This window comes from Vespula vulgaris, chromosome 14 (assembly GCF_905475345.1).
Source record: "Vespula vulgaris chromosome 14, iyVesVulg1.1, whole genome shotgun sequence".
NCBI lineage: Eukaryota > Metazoa > Arthropoda > Insecta > Hymenoptera > Vespidae > Vespula > Vespula vulgaris.
In genome coordinates, this window is record NC_066599.1 from 2352945 (window position 1) to 2370507 (window position 17563).

The window sequence follows — 17563 nt, forward strand, 5'->3', positions numbered from 1 at the left end:
AAAACAAAACAAGAAAAAAGAAGAAGAAGAAGAAGAAGATAAAAAGGAAAATCGGAGAAAAGAAAAGATAGGAAAGAAGCCAGCGTACTCGTAAGATAATGATTTCTCGATCGTTACGTAAAACGGTTTTGCAAATGAACACGGGACATCGGGACAAGGACAACGACACGAGGATGAGAAAGATGAGGAGTATGAGAAGGGGGGTTGAGGGAGAGAAAAAAAAGAAAGAGGAGAAGTAGAAAGAGAAGGAAGAGAAGGAGGAGGAAAAGAAGGAGGGAGGATGATGGTGGAGGGTAGTAACGTCGTGTTACCGTATCGTCGTCGTTGTCGAGGGAGGTGGTGCATTACCCTTCGTGGGGTAATCGTGGCGTCGTCCTCCACCCTTTGCGCCGCACCCTCATCCACCAGCAGCAGTAGCAGCAGCAGCACCACTACTACTACTACCATCACTACTACCACCACCACCACCACCATCATGACTACTCCTACCCTATCTACAGTCACACAACTACTAACACGATCGGTAACGTAGGAAGAACATCGTATCACGAACGTAGTCACAAATACTATTACTACTACCACCAACACAATCATCCCCCTCGTCTTCTTCATCCTTGGTCGTCGTTCTCGTTGTGAGGCGCGCGCCTCCTCGACAGCGCGACGGCAATTTTCTTGATCACGCGACACAAAGGGCGGAAATCAATAATACAGTACGCCGGAGAAACGCAGGAGAAGAGAAAACGCAGAGGACGGAAGCAAACCGGCACAACACCATCGGCTGCTGTTTCTGTTGTTGCTGCTGCTGCTGTTTCTGTTGTCGACGTCATTGTCGTCGTCGTCGTCGTCGTCGTCGTCGTCGTTGTTGTTGTTGTTGTTGTTGTTGTTATTGTAGCTATTGCTGATGGTGTTGGTTGACGAAAAGGGTTGAAACAGAAGAAAGAGAAAGGGAGGAGTGATCGGAGACTCGCAATTGTGCGTTTAAATCTCGAGACCACCTTTCCATTTTGATCAGCATTTGCAAAGATTTTTTTCTTTTCTTTTTGTATTTTGTACGAGGTGTGAAAAAGAATAAGAAAGAAAGAAAGAAAGAGAAAAGAAAATAAAAAAGTAAGAAATCGGACAGGGGATGACGATTCGTACGTGTACGTTTAAACCCTAAAGCTTATATTCTCTTTCTTTCTCTCTCTTTCTCTTTCTTCCTGCTTTTGAACATTTCAAAGATATTTCCTGTACTCGTATAAGAGGGATGATGAAAATAGGGAGGAATTGGAATGGGGATTGCTATTCGTACGTGTGCGTTTAAGCTCTAAGTAAGACTACCTTATATATATATATGTGTGTGTGTGTGTGTGTGTGTATACCCATCTATATATTCTCTCGCTTTCCGTTTTATACTATGAAATCGTGAAACACCCAAGTTTGATATACTTTTGTAGGTATATACGTACACACGTATGTGTGTGTGTGTGTGTGTGTGTAAATAAGAATGAAAGAACTACTAAGTACGCACGTGTGTGTATGTGTGTATTTGTACGTGCACGTATACGTGCTTGTTCAAACTCGAATCTACCTTACATATAATATATTCTCTTACGTTTCGAACCCCTCGAAGCCTCGAAATACTCAACACTTTGTGCGCGTGCGTGTGCTTGTGAATGAGCGGGAGAGGGAGAGAGAAAGAGAAAGAGAGAAGGGAATAGAGGTGAGAATGCATTGTGATCCTGCAATAGACCAATATTTGTGGGTACATACGGGAAAGCGTCGCGCTCCGACATCGCACGTGCGACCATTGCGGCATAACACCTCGACGAAATTCAGTAAGGGTTGCGCGTACGCTCTACGACCTCGTGAACCCTTCCAAGAGAGAGAGAGGGAGGGAAGGAGCGAGAGAGAGGGAGAGAGAGAGAGAGAGAGATAAGGTACCTATAGCTGAAATTTTCGGGTTTAGTTAGGAACACGTATATATCTATCTTCTCTCTCTCTGTCTTTCTCTATCTCTCTGTGTCACTATCTGATATGTCTATCTCTATCTCTGTCTCTAGCATTTAGTTAGATGGGTAAATAGGTAGATTACATGATAGACAGGTGAGGGAATAATTAGATGAGTACGTCGCTCGAATAGATGTTTCTATTCAGTAAAATCTGTCTCTTGGGGGATGGTCTTTAATATATAGGTTAATAGAGAGGGTTGAATATCGATTATAACGATTAGCTGTATAGAACGAACGTTTGGTTAGATATTATTAATAGATATCATGTTAATGATATTATTATTCTTTATGTAATCCAATCGATTTTTGATGATTTTTTTCTTTTTTTTTTATATGTTTGTTTGTTATCATATTTATTTTATTTTGATATCGTGAAGAATTAACATTGATAGAAATGTTTCTTTTTTTTATACTTTTCTTTTTGTTTTTTTTTCTTTTCTTTTCTTTTTTTTTTCTTTTTTTCTCTTTTCTTATAAATAAATCAAACAAGTGTTACAATCTGAGAAATATCTCGTTGAATGAATTATTCCGTCGAGATAATTATCGTTCTACCTTCGCGTGTAGGATATTTACTCGCCGCAAACATCTTCAAGTTATTAGGGCGTTGCAACCCTTGCGGCTTAACGCTTCCCCAAATTTTAATGTAATAATTACGAGTGTATTCTCGTAAAAGCAAAAGCGAATATAAGAGGGAAGAGAACGTACACGGTTAGAGAAGGAAACGAGGTCGAAGGAGAACGTTCTTCCTTCGGCGTCGTGACTAAAGTCACAAGGGTTGGCTCGTGTGGGGGGTCGAGACCTTAGATAGGTTTGTTTAGGCTTTCATGGTCCTTCTTGAGGTTTACCTTATAGTCATTGCGAGTTCATGCTTCGTTAGATCTTGTCAAAACAGGTCTGACTTCTTTTTCTTTCCTTCCCTTCCTTTCTTTCATTCTTGAACGAAATATTTGATATTTAGAAAGAGGTGCTTGGATAATGAGGTTTATTTTTTCTTTTTTTGGGGGGGGAGGTCGAGGGGAAGGGAAAGAGGGTGATTTTTGGAAGAGTCGTATATATTTATATATATATATATATATATATATATATGTTAATTTATATGTCTATGTGTTCATAATATATATGTGTGTATGTTAGTCCTTGGTTAGAATTATTTTTTAACAATATTTATCATAGATATGTATATCAATCGATCACGTTATTTATAAATATTTTCTAGGGGTTTCGAGTAAAATCGTAGATGTAATACAGCTGTTTGATCTGACACAAGCATACATACGAGATCCGTCTACACCATAGACATTCTTTTTCTCCCTCGTTATCATACTCTTGAGTTTACTCTTGTTTAGTTTCCTCTTTCCGTTGTTATATGTATATATGTGTATATATATATATATATATATATATATATATATATATATATGTACGTTTCCAAAGAACACTCTCGTACAAATATACAAAGTTGTCAAAAAGTGATACAGCCTGTAATATCAGGACAAAACTTTGCCTTTAGTCTGTGTAATCTCTTTCACGATAAAAGCTTTATCAGAAGTGGAAGCGAGTTAAGTTTATTAACTTTCTTCAAATAGATACCAAACTATCATATTTACATATATATATATATATATATATATATATATATATATATATATATATTTCGTTCTGATTTATTTAAACGAATACTCGGGAGATATCTTCATTATATCAGATACTGTCTTACGTTTTTCAGAAAATGAATTCTATAAATTTCTACTTTAATCTTGTACGTAAATACAGGTATAAAAGGATAATAAAATAAATAAAAACGTAATAAAATATTTATATTACTATATATACATATATACATATATATATAACGTTTTAAATATATAAAAAAAGAGTATTCAAGATGAAGGAAGGAAGGAAGGAAGGAAAGAAAGTGACGGCAAAAGTCGAGATGTTGCAGCTCGTTGCAGTTCGTAGTGGTCGTCTTTGCATTCTCAACTACTCTTTCTCTCTCTTTCTCTCTCTTTTTCTTTCCCCTTCTCTCTCTCTCTCCCTCTCTCTCTCCCCTCTTCGTACAGCATCCGTAGCACGAGAGGAATCCGTAGGAGGGCTGCCGTGTTTACTCGATTGCACCCACACTCTCTATCTATCTTTTCCTCTCTCTCTCTCTTTCTTTCTTTCTTTCTCTCTCTCTCCCTTTCTGTTTCTTTCCCTCTCTTTCTCTCTTGCTGCAGCCCTTATGTTTCATCTGTCCTTTTTCCTTCTTCTGATCCTCTTTCCTCCTCTCTTCGTTCGCCCTAGCTGTAACACCGGCGTGCACAAGTCGAGGCCACCCACCGTGGCTCCTAAGACTCGTATAATCGTACTGCGTTATCGTTCGTGAGGAAGAAGAGAGAGAAAAAAAAGAAAGAAAAAGGAAGAAAAAAGAAAAATAAATAATACAGTCAGGGGCGGCGAAGGTTCGTTCAGCTGACTAGTCGAGAAAACTCTGGGGGATAAGTTTCGGTGTAGAATTTTTTTTTTCCTTTTTTCTTCTTCCGTTTTCTTTTTTTTCTTTTCTTTTTTTTTTTTTTTAAGTTAATCATCGTACAGATTCGTTTATTTCATATCTTTTTTCTTTTTGTTGTATTTTCTTTTTTGTTCTTTTTATTTTCTTTTTTTCTCGTTGGGTTGAATCCGGTGAAGAAGAAGAAGAAAAAAGGAATAGGTAAAATCGATAATAATATTGCTAAAAAAAATTCGTGTAAATTTGTTAGGATAGCATTATCATGAAAATATTCGAAAGGATTGCATTTATTTTCTCTTTATCTTTTCTCACTTTTCAAGAATTCTCCGATAAAGAAGTAAAACGTGTCCGTGTCTTTGGTAAACCTCGTATTTTCGTAACGTTCTCATTTACATAAATAAAGAGGCAGAGAAGGATAAATAAAAATTTGACAAATCACAGTATGCCTTTCTCTCGTCGAGTTGGAAGGCGGACAGTGAAAATATACTCGAGAGCACGTTTTCATAACGGATTAACTCTTCTTGCATGTGCGCCTTATGAAATTTCCAAAAGGGAAGTGAGTACGTCGTTCTTTAACAGACCAAAAGAAAAGAAAATAGAAATAAAGCAGAGATAAACAACGATTAAACTTAAACGATGTCAACAAAACGAATCCAATTTCGATTCGTTTAATTGAGCGACGTTTGTGTTCCCTTAGTTAATTTAGAAGATCGTAAAAGGAAATAAAATGGTCCTCCATTGTGTTTCAATCTCTTCGACGGAAGACATTCCCCTGTCGACGTTGGCGAAAGGCGTGTCCACGATTCAACCCTCGTATCGTATCTTCTCGTTAATATAGCATATCATCATCACGCGTTATCACCTTCGTGATAAATCTTTTGAACAAACCTGTATACTCGTTCTCGTTGTCCTTTTTTTTTATTCTCGAGAAGAAAGTGAAACGTAACTCGCTGTCCCCACTCTTATCCCTACTTTTACCCTTGCCTCTACTCCTACCCCTCACCCTCCGTCCTATGTTACACGTCAGGATTACCAGAATATCATGGAGGAAGAGAGATAGACACTACGAGTGGCTGCTGCTGTTGCTCTTGCCATTGCTGTTGCTGTTGCTGCAGCAATGTTCCTGTTCCTAACTGGCTGTTAGTGTTGCTTTAAGGGTGCGAGTTTTACGAGCATTTAACGGGCGATTTATCGCCGCTGAAACGAGCCGAGGACGACTAAACGGTTATATGTCGACACGATTATAGATCAACCATTTGGTTTTCACCCTGTAATGACCTCGCCTACTCGTAATTTCACCCCTACTCGTCGGATCAATTCTTACGGATTATCCTCGTAATTCTATCGACAAATTGATTTTATTTATTATCGTTTGTTCTCTCATTCGATTATATAATATTCTTATAATCTTTTTTTAATGCCTTTCGCAGTATTAATTCAGTATTAATTCTTACGAATCATCTTTCTGATTCATCGATAATCGATTGCGTTTTTTATCGTTTGTTTTCTCATTCGATTAAATAATGTTCTTATATGTTTTTTTAATGCGTCTTGCACTCATTCCTTCTCGTCGGAATCAATTTTTACGGATCATCTTCGTAATTTTGTATAATTGTTATTGGATAATTCTATCCGATTAAATAATGTTATGTATCTTTAATGAATTTAAGGTTGTAATCTTCGATTTTCACCTTCTAATAAATTTGACTCGTTATTACATCCCTTTTCGCCAGTCAGAATTCTTACGATTTATTTCAAGTCAAATCTGTGTCAAATTGAACTATTCAATATTATATGATATCGTTACATCGCGTCACTGTTACGTTTCTTAGATAATTCGCTTGAACTAATTCGTTTGGACGAGTCAGTAGAAACTACTTAAAAAAAAGAAATGATAATAATGAAATGAAATAAAAAATATAGATAATAATTAAACACTTCAGATATGTTGGCGAACGTAACCCGTCAAAGTCGATCTTAGAATTCATCTTAGTCATTTGTTTCGACAACAAATTATTGTTAATAATATTCTTATATATTTAAAGTGTTGCATGGAGACGCGCGAATTTGAACGTTAAATGTAATTTTCTCCTCTTTGTCAGGGACCGTTTAAAAATAGTTACAACTATATATATATATATATATGTACGTATATCCATAAAAGAGGGTGTCAACAACTGCATGTTTCTTTGCATTAGCATCGTTTCCATCATCTTTTCGAGTACTTCGTATTCTCGGTTTTCACGTGACCATGTCATCGTTGTAGTCATGAGAACAGAAGCGTCTATTGTGTGTGCGTGCGTGTGTGTGTGTGTGTGTGTGTGTGTGTGTGTACATACGTGTACAAAAACACTTGGAACGATTCTACGAAGCGAATACATTCTCTTTCTCTTTTTCATTCTTTCTTTTAAAACGAGGATGCCCTCGCATAATTATCGTTGAATTCGTGAGTTGGAATAAATTTGAATTTCGAACCGGTCAGGCCCAAACTTCAACATTCGTGATCGTCGCAGGTCGTCGAACGTTTTAAAAAAACGATTCCACGAAAGAAATCTCTCATTTATCTTTACCTCCTTATTTATTATAACAACCTCGTTAACAAGTAAGTAGCAATTTTTGTAAGAACGTAGCAGGAGAACACAATGGTTATCTATAAGAAGAACTGTTGTTATGGTGTCAGTCAGAGCAGAACCTTTTTTTTTTTTCTTTCCTCTTTTATTTTTTATCCCACGAATTTTTTACCAGCTTCTCGCTCTATACTTTTTTTTATCTCTTTTTTCTCCTTTTTTTTTTGTTTTATTTCTTCTTTCTCGAAGAAATATGGGACCAGATACGATTTGCATGAATGCTAATGAATATGTATGACGTGACAACCTTCTGCTAGTACTTAAATATTATTACATACATAAATATTTATATATATATATATATATATATATAAAAATATGTATATACCAGACGTAAAAAAGTATACTGACGCTATCGATGAAATATATTTAACTAAATAATAATTGACATGCCTGTTAATAAGTTCTCAAGAACGATTATACGAATAACAGAAGAGCGTTTTGTTGTCAGTTTGATTAGGGACCAGGATAGGTTTGCGAGTTAACGCGTTAGCAGCTCGTGATCCATGAGGATGGATCGGGTCGATGTGTCAGGGACAATGATAATAGATCTCTCGTATGTTTAGAACAACGTATAAGTATCTATCTACATACATACATACGTACATACATACGTACATACATACATACATACATACATATGATACGGCAACCGATCGGATCATTTTCGTCGGTTACACCGAAGCTGTCAACTTGTTGAGCAACGTTGCTCGTGCGTGGGACGACGAACTGAACGAGAGAGGCACGCATGGTTCGGTTGGTCGGACATATTGGTACATATGAAGACGTAATTGGACCGGGCTGACAGTTTCCGAGCACTCATTTGACGTGTGACATGATTCAGAAGCGTCCACCCGTTGTCACATCTTCAATTGCCTCCTCCGTCGCGGCAATCATCGTCCTGCGACTCGCGAGAATCGTATCGTCGCCGTCGCCTTTCATATCAAGCTTGACTTCCTTTCCTTTCTCTTCTTTCATTTCATTTTTCTCTATCTATCTATATATATATATATATATATCTTTCTCTGTTTCTTTTTTTCTTTCTATTTCTCTCTGTCTCTTCTTTCTACGTCTATCTTTCTCTGTCTCTGTCTTTTTCTCTTGATTTGTCTCTCTCTCTCTTTTTATTTCTTTCTATCTTTTATATCTCTTTCTGTCTCTCTATCTATCTATCTTCCTACATATTTTATTTCTTCTCTTATTATTCTGTTTCTGGTTCTTATGATCTATCTTCTACGATTGAATCGAATCGAATCATCTATGTATGTTTATATCATCCACTTAACCATCCTTTATCCATCGATTGACACTTTCAACTTTGTTAACAACCCGTCGTAACTCGTTACAGCATTATTAACGACTCGTTAATTATACGATAGAGAACATAGGTAGTTGTCTCTGTCATTTTTTTCTCTTCTTTTTTTCTTTCTTTTTAATGTTAATTACTTGTTTACAATCTTCCAAGACAGATTCCAGAATTTTGATAGTTTAATCCTTTTAGAGGATGTCAAATAAAAAAATATATATATATACATATGTCAATTTGACTATCATATGTATATTTATATATATCTATATGAAAAATGGCGGAGAGAGACCATATGTATGCATAATTAATTAAACGAACGGAACTTACTCGAACTCATTAGGAAATGCATCGTCGTCGTTCTTATCGTCGATCGATATACATACGTACATTCATATATACATAAGCATGCACATACACACACACATATGAGTATCTTTGAGTTCGAGAATGCAGATAAATTACACATTTACCTGTCATGTTCGATCGATAGAGGATGGAAGCATTAAAAGCCTCATCGAATGACTCGAAATTTCCATCTACGTAGAACGATCGTCTCTCGATAGTTACTAGGATTCCAAGAATCGATAACGGTAAAGCCGAGAATGGACTATGAGAAATGGTGGATTGAATTCAACGAGCTCTAGAAGATTATGTTGGACTAATTCGATGGCAAACAGAGAGCTTAACGCGATAACAACGAATGTCTTTCTTTCTTTGTCGAACGAATTAACCTAAGTACGAACGAAGGAACGAATGAAAAAAGAAAAAAAAATGAAAAAAAAAAAGAAAGGAAAAGAAAACGAAGAATTAGAAAACACGTTAGAAGATTCACTCGAAAAACTTTTAAGCTTTCTCTCCATCATCTTGTCAATCTTCCTCATCTTTTCTCATCTTCATCTTTTTCGTCTTCTTCTTCGTCTTTTTATTTTTCTTTTTCTTTCCATGGAACCGTGTTTATCGAAGCGTTTAGTTGGAAGCGGTAATTCATGGCAAGCATTAATTGTAATTATATCCTTGGCGCTAATTGCGCGTTATTAGATGCCGGAGTGCCTGGCAAACAAGTCCTGCCTGTATAAGATTTCCTTAGGTTTCGTTGGTGGTACCGTTTGCTCTTAGCAACGTATGTATGTAAGCACTCATTCTCAGTCTCTGTTTCTATCTATGTAATGTATTTATATGAATCATTCGTGTGAAAGTGTAATTAAGATTTATTCGAATCATTTATATCAAATCTTGTCATTTGTATATAATAATTTTATTCGTTCAATGAATTCGTCGTGTCATTTAAATAAGAATTTTATTCATCGAACGATTAAGTTAATCGATACTTTAGCGATATAATATGTATTTATTTCTAAATAATTATATACGATAAGAAAATAAAGTACACACACACACACACACATATATATATATATGCATACATATATTTAAAATACAAAACAAGAAAATAATAGAAATTCTGTTCCATATACAATTATTAGACTCACACATACGTATATTTCATATATAACATATAGAAATAATATAAATTCTTAAACATATATATATAAAACACAAAAAAATAATATAAATTCTTTTCCACATAGCATTCTAAACATCCACCGATACACACACACACAAACACAATATATATATATATATATATATATATACACATATTTTCACGTCAATGTTTATTTCGCACAAAAAGATGATATCTTCCCTTGGAGTATATATCCATCACATATTTTGTAGGATTCGATTCGATATTATTTTTCCATTGTGAAGAAGCATATACGTACACGTACACACACATATATAAATATATATATATATATGTATATATATACACATGAATACGTACACTAGCAAAGGTTTACCTTATCGGCTTGGACGGGTCATTCGCACGAGGGTAGATAGAAATATTGTGCATCGAGTCGTACGAAATCGAGTGCAGTACGAAAAGAGAGAAAGAGAGAGATAGGAAGAGAAAGAGAGAGAGAGAAAGAGGGAAGAGAGAGGGAAGAGAGAGGGATGTACTGCTGGATACCATGGGAAGAGGGAAAATATCGGCTACGCTTCGCCGAAAATTACGTTTTCATTTCGAAATCGTATCGCACCGAGTCAGCTCGTAATAGATTGTCCATGGCTATTGGCATCGTGTATCGTCGCGAATTCGTGTATGCTCGCATTTTACTGAATATTTGTTCGCCATTCCTGACGTTTATCGATTAATTAATATTCAGTTCGCTCCTCGTTCGCTTAATCCTTTCTACGGGTTTCTCGCTCATTTTTGTTTTTTTTTTTTGTCTCTTTTTTTCTTTTCTTTTTTTTCTGTATGAATTATGCAGTTGAATTAGTTTATCCCAATGAAAAAATATCCATCGTATTTTGGGGGATATTAATTAGGATTTTTAATCTCTACTCTTTCTTTTTTCGTTTTCGATTAGAATTTATTTATTGAGTTTCGAAAAAGAAAAAAAGAGGTATTTCTTTTTACTTTTTTTTCTTTTTTTTTTTTATTCATCGTTCGATTTAAAATGTCTTCATTAATGTACTAGTATATTCTATTATAGCTCTCGCTTATAATGAATAATTAGGATTAAAAAAAGGAAAAGAATATTTTTATATATCCTTTTTTCGCGTTAATTCAGGTCGTACGATTTAAAACTTAAAGTGAAATTGTTCAAAAATGTTAGCTGTCTGCTAGCTAGACTTTATAGATCGTTTGTAAAATTACGAAAGTATGCTTAATCGGTAAAATGTCTTCGACGAATATACTCGTATAATGATATATTAATGAGGATATGGGATGGTAATTTATATATATTTTTCTTTTTTTTTTTTTCTTTTCTTTTCTATGACGGGATGTACTTGTCAAGTGAAAAAAAATTGCCTTTCATTATCATGGAATTAAAGCTTTATCGAAAATTAAGTAATACTCGTAAATTCAAGACATTTAAGAATATTTCGAGATAACAGTGAAATAAAAAAGTAAAAAAAAAAAAATGTTCGATTACAACTTTATCCAGTATTAAACAATGCTCGTAAATTTAAGACATTTAAGAATATTTCGAGATAGCAATAAAATGACAAAAAAAGAAAAAGAGAAAAAAAAAAGAGAATTCTTTTTAATTGAAACTTCGTCGAGAATTAAATAATACTCGTAAATTTAAGACATTTGAGAATATTTCGTGGTAGCAATAAAATAAGAAAAAGATTCTTTTTAATTAAAATCTTATTGAGAATTAAATAATACTCGTAAATTTGAGACATTTGAGAATATTTCGACGTGGCAAGGAAATAAATGTAAAAAAAAAAAAAAAAGGTTAACGGTTACAATCGTATATTTATTTTAATTATTTTTAAAACAGACCTAAGCTAGGTTAATTAAAATTACTTTACGTTAATTAAAACTAATCTTTAATTAAAGGTTGACGTTGTACCGTCCGTGTATCGAACGATTGAGAACTATTGGAATTTATGGTAAAACATTTTTTTCCCGTGGCCGGATTTCGAATCGTCGGATACATTGAAAACAAGCTATCATCGTGACATCCGTATACAGTGAACACGCAACCCCAAAAACAACCCCAAACGAAACCCCAAAAACAACATGGAACACGAAACACAGAATAGAGATCACTCAATCAATGCATTTCTAATACAACCAATTTCACAATTACTTTTTCTTTCTCTCTCTCTCTCTTTCTCTCTCTTTCATTCATTTAAAGCCTGTTAACCTATCTTTTTTTAACTATAATATTTTTGGGAATTAAATAGCTTAAACTTTGCCTCGAATCAAAAGGAACAATTATATCAAAATTTTTGTCGAATCGTACGAGAATATAAAAAGTTTCTAAAAAATTACGAATAAGATAAGATAAGCTTATTTTATTATTAATGATACATAATTATTATCGTAGTATCAATCGTAGATTTTTTTTTTTTTTTACACACAATCGTAAAAGTATAAAATATATCACGTGAAGTCGTGACCTTTGAAAGATTCGAGAGAAATGTCACGGATAGTATAGAGTTTATGACAGAATAGTATATAAAATATAGCGTATATATAGGATGATAATGTACCTACTTTTTTTTTATATCACCCATGTATATTATTATTGCGAGTCGAGAAACAATGGGATTTGTCTAACGTGTGCCATTTGCAAATGGTATAGGCATTAACTGATATATCACTGTTTTCGATACAATTAGTATTATCCTTAATCAATCTGTAATACTATGTATTACCAAATACCGTTTAACATATAATCCTTTCAATCGTGTAATTATCGATGTAGAGAAATATAGTATCGAATCTAAACGGATTAGAATGTGTGTGTTCCATTAAGGTGATGTTGCGATCGATCTTTCGAACGAGGTTAATGCTAGATCGAGAGAAACAAGATCGTTGTTACGCCATTTGAAAAATGAGGACGTCAATAGGCTCACGATTTCTAATCTCTCGGAACCTACGAGCATAATATTTCAGTAACATCGTAGATTTCGTGTAATGTCAAACGATTTAGAATTAAAGTGAAAAATTGAAGAACAAGAATAGAAGATTCAAAGCTGATTAAAATTCATGTATCTACATATTCGAGAGATTAGAATCTCAATACCACGAATACCGCAATATCTCGAGTGTTACTTTAATTTTTGGAACGTAAGTTTTGAAAGAATAAAGTGAAATCGATGATTTCGTGTAATGTCAATCGATTTAAAATTATAACGAAAAATCGAAGAACAAGAAGAGAATATCCGAGACTGATTACAATTTATATATCTACATATATATATATATATATATATATATATATATATATATATATATATATATATTTATAGACACATATATTATTCGAGAGTTATCGAGGTTCGAGTTCTTTACTGGCAAGTTTCGAGAGATTAGGGACTCAATACCACGAATACCTCAATACCTCGAATGTTACTTAAGTTCTTAACTCGTAAGTTTCGACAGACTAAAATAACATTAATGTCAATCGATTTGCAATTGAAATGAAGAATTAAAGAACAAAAGAAAATATTCTCGAAGCTGATTAAAATCATATAGACATTATATATAAACGTGTATAAACATATATATATATATATATATATATATATATATATATATATATATATATAGAAATATATTCTGAGTGATATTGAGAGACGTGAAATACATTGTTACAGTATATTAAGAAATATATAACAAGGAACGAGTAGAGTCCTCAGAGGAGTGGACTCGAAAAAGGAAATTGCAGTATAGAACTCGATTATAGTATCTCGAGTGTTCCTTTATATTTCTCTCGTGTGCTTTCTCTTTTCTCGTCGACTCTCAAGTACCTACACTTGGAAGGGATTTATCTTTCTCTTTTTCTCTTCAATCTATGTCTCTATCTTTGTCTCTCTAACAAGCTTTACATTTTCTCAACTCACCCTCGATGCATCGTCCTTCGTCGTTAAATAGATTTCATTCGTTCGGTATACAAACGAAGTTGTAGAAAAGATATATATATATATATATATATATATATATATATATATATGTAAGTGTGTGAGTAGTAGAAATACGAAAAGGAAAAGAGGTGGAATGAAAAAAAGAAAGAGGAGAAGGAAGAGGAGATTGATATTGGTTCGTTTCACTCGCGTAAACTCATTCGATATCAAAGAGAAAGAGAGAGAGAGAGAGAGAGAGAGAGAGAGAGAAATATATGCTATTTTTAAGTTGCTGTGGTATAGCAAAGAGAGAAAAAAAAATTAATATACGGATCGCATACACCGATGCCCTTTTTAGTAGTCACTTCTAGATACCACAGATATTTATAATAACTCACGATCCGTAAATAACTATGTCCGAGGGATTGACTTTTAATACATATTTGAAAAAGTCCACCAGTGAAGATACAAAATTAAAATGAAACTAATATTCTCGAAAACTTCGATTCTTTTTTTCTTTTCTTTTTTTTCATTTCCTTTCATTTTCTCACCCACTTCATCGTTGAATTCGAACAAATTTTACGATTTATCACGGGACACGCTTATTCATAGTTACGAACGTGGCGGATTTACGACAATTTTTGCATTCCGTACGAGATTATTATTAAATAGAAGAAACGAAAATATGGCTCCGCAGTGGGAAATAAATAAAAAAAAGAGAAAAGGAAGAAGGAAATGATTTCGAACGTCCTTTCGAAATTTATCGTCAAACTTGACCCGAGAAAATTTTCTTTTATTCGAACGAGTTTTCAAAGTTCAAACAGAATCGTTTGTCGTCGTTGGTAGGAAGTTTTGCGAAGCACCGCTGGTTCAAGCAGGGCTCGACAACAAATCAGCATGACAAAGAGTTAGGTACCTTTCGGGTGATGTAAGGGACGAAGAGAGAAACGGAGGGGGAGAGTGGGAGGGAGGTTGGAGTCTGAAAGTTCAGGGGTGGGTGGTAGGTTGCTTGGTCGGTCGGTTGACTGGCTGGTTGGTTGGTTGGTTGGTTGGTTGGTTGGTTGGTTCACGTTCCGTATACGTTGCAGTTAGAAGCAAAAGGGGTGTGTGCCCAGTGAAATCTGTCACCCGGATGTCAATCAATATTTCGAGGGGTTCGAGGCCCCTACCACCTACCCTTCACCACCCTAAACTCCCCGTGTCCGAACTACCCTTATGTGAAATTTCCCTCGGAATATTCTCTTCGTATTTCGATTTGTCGTTTATCGTGGACGTTTTAGTTAAAAGAGAGAGAGAGAGAGAGAGAGAGAGAGATAAATAGATAGATAGATAGAGAGAAAGAGAGAGAACATGTTTCTAACAAGGAGATACGAACGTTGACAAAGTTCATGGACCGGTCAACTCCTCCCTCCCTATCTATTCATATTAAGATGATTAATTTTCAACTGTAGATTAATCAAGAGGAAAGAATTCGTTATGCGCATGTATATGAACACGTAACAATAACGAGAATAACAATAACAACAATAGCAACGACAACAACAACAACAACGTAAAAAATCGTTTTGGCAGATGGGAAAATAACAGTCAGGCAAAATTGCATGCCGTATGTTCCCATATAATTCTATCCATTCGAGACTAATTTATAGACTATGGGGAGAATTAACGAATTACTTTGGGAATTCAACATGCATGCTTCAACGATGATATCTACCTAACGATATCTAAAGAACATATTTTTTCGATCGATCGTTAAATCGATTTATAGTCGATCTTGTCCATTTTTAATCACATAAACAAAACAAAAAAAAAAAGATAGAAAAAAGAAAGAGAGAACAGAGAAAGAGAAAGAAATTAATATAAAAATCATGTCCACGTGCGTTATCCGGCACTTATATATCCTTCGTCCTTGTTGATAGACGATGGGCGGACACTTTGAAGCACGTATTCACGATAATTACGACACAGATGTTTCGGGCGTATCAAGGATGAGGGTGAGAGTCCATAGGAGAGAGAAAAAGAGAGAGAGAGAGAGAGAGAGAGAAATAGCTTCTCGAATTATATGACGAATATGACGCATCCAACATTCGAAGCGACGTCCCTGTCATCGGCTTCTTCCTTCTCCTCCTCTTTCTCCTCTTCCTCCTCCTCTATCTTCTCCTCTTTCTCCTTCTATTCACTGTTATCCGTATTCCAAAATATAAAGGGGATGATAGAACGTTGGAGAAAGAGAGAGAGAGATAGAGAAAGAGAAAGAGAGACAAACAGAGAGAGAGAGAGATAGATAGATAGAGAGATAGAGAGAGAGGGACACGTTACTCGTACACGTCCCTCAAAATAGAGTTACAAACTGTAACTACGTTTCGGTGCATTAATGCCTCGCATAGGGTTGCCATTGGACCTGTTCTGAGCCTTCGTCGGAATTCACGAGATGCGCTCCAACGAATCGATCGCGGTTACGTCGCTTTCCGTTGGTTAGTGCCCCGTCGAGGTAAACGCAGAGAGAGAGAGAGAGAATATGTATGTATATGTATGTGTGTGTGTGTGTGTGTGTGTGTGAAAGAGAGAGAGAGAGAAGGTAGGAGATAAAGCTCGCTAAGCTTCGAGGAGGGTCGACCAGCTTTCAGCGGCACGCTTCCGTTCCGAGCCACTTTAGAATTTAAATCGAGCTTTCGATACAATAGGCATTCTCGATGCTCTTAATGTGTCGATTCAACTCTCTCTCTCTCTCTTTCTCTCTCTTTCTCTTTCTCTTTCTTTCTCTGTCTATCTCTCTTTCTCTCGTGAGGAGAGAAAAAAAACGAAAGAGGCAAGGGTTGCGAACGTGTTCGATCTATGGTTGAATCGTCACGTAAGACAGACACTCTTCTTTCTATTTTATATATATTCTATTAAAAATTCTTGAATATAAATGTAATGAAATTGTTAAGTTCAATCAATTTCGTCGAATTTTCAATCGAACGTGATATTAATGATCATTGACTGATATTATAATATAAGATAGGTATAATACTCGATAACGATCGAGTTATAATTCATTGATATACTCAAATTTTCACTCGCAATTCTCTCTCTCTCTCTCTCTCTCTCTCTCTCTCTCTCTCTCTCTCTCTCTCTCTCTCTCTCTCTATACGTGGATAAATCTGACGATATTATAAACAAAATAAATGACTGATAATACATGCGTATGATAAAGGAAAAAAAAAGAAAAAGAGAGAGAAAAGAAAGGACGAGAAAGGGTCGAGGAGTAAAAAAATATTCTTTTTAGGCTACGATTATAACGAAAGACGCATTCCCATTTTTCACGATTCAGCCGCACCTTCTTCGCGAAAAAAAAGAAAAAGAAAGAGGAGAAAGAAAAAGAAGGAGAAGAAGACCTCGAACAAATTAAAGGCAAACAAGTGGAAGAAGAGGTTTCTCCTCCTCTTCAGAGGATACGACGACGACGACGACGACGACGACGATGACGACTACGACTACGACTACGACTACGACTACGACTACGATGACGACGACAACGACCTATGGATTCGCGACGGTTTAGTTCGCAAACATCGTTCGTGTCTCTGCACGGATCTTTTTCAGCCTTCTTTCTCTTTCTCTTTCTCTTTCTCTTTTTCTTTCTCTTTCTCTCTTTCTCTATCTCTTTCTTTCTCTCTTTCTATCTCTCGTTGGAATGCATAGCATCTCACTCGTAACGGTCCACCGTTTCTGCTCG

At 35.3% G+C, this 17563-nt stretch overlaps 1 protein-coding gene across 4 annotated transcripts in view; it reads left to right on the forward strand.

Annotated features, from left to right (window-relative positions):
- The window catches only part of LOC127068912 (frizzled-2-like), a 132732-nt gene that overhangs the window by 19220 nt on the left and 95949 nt on the right, over positions 1 to 17563 (forward strand). The gene's annotated exons all lie outside the window — the stretch shown is intronic.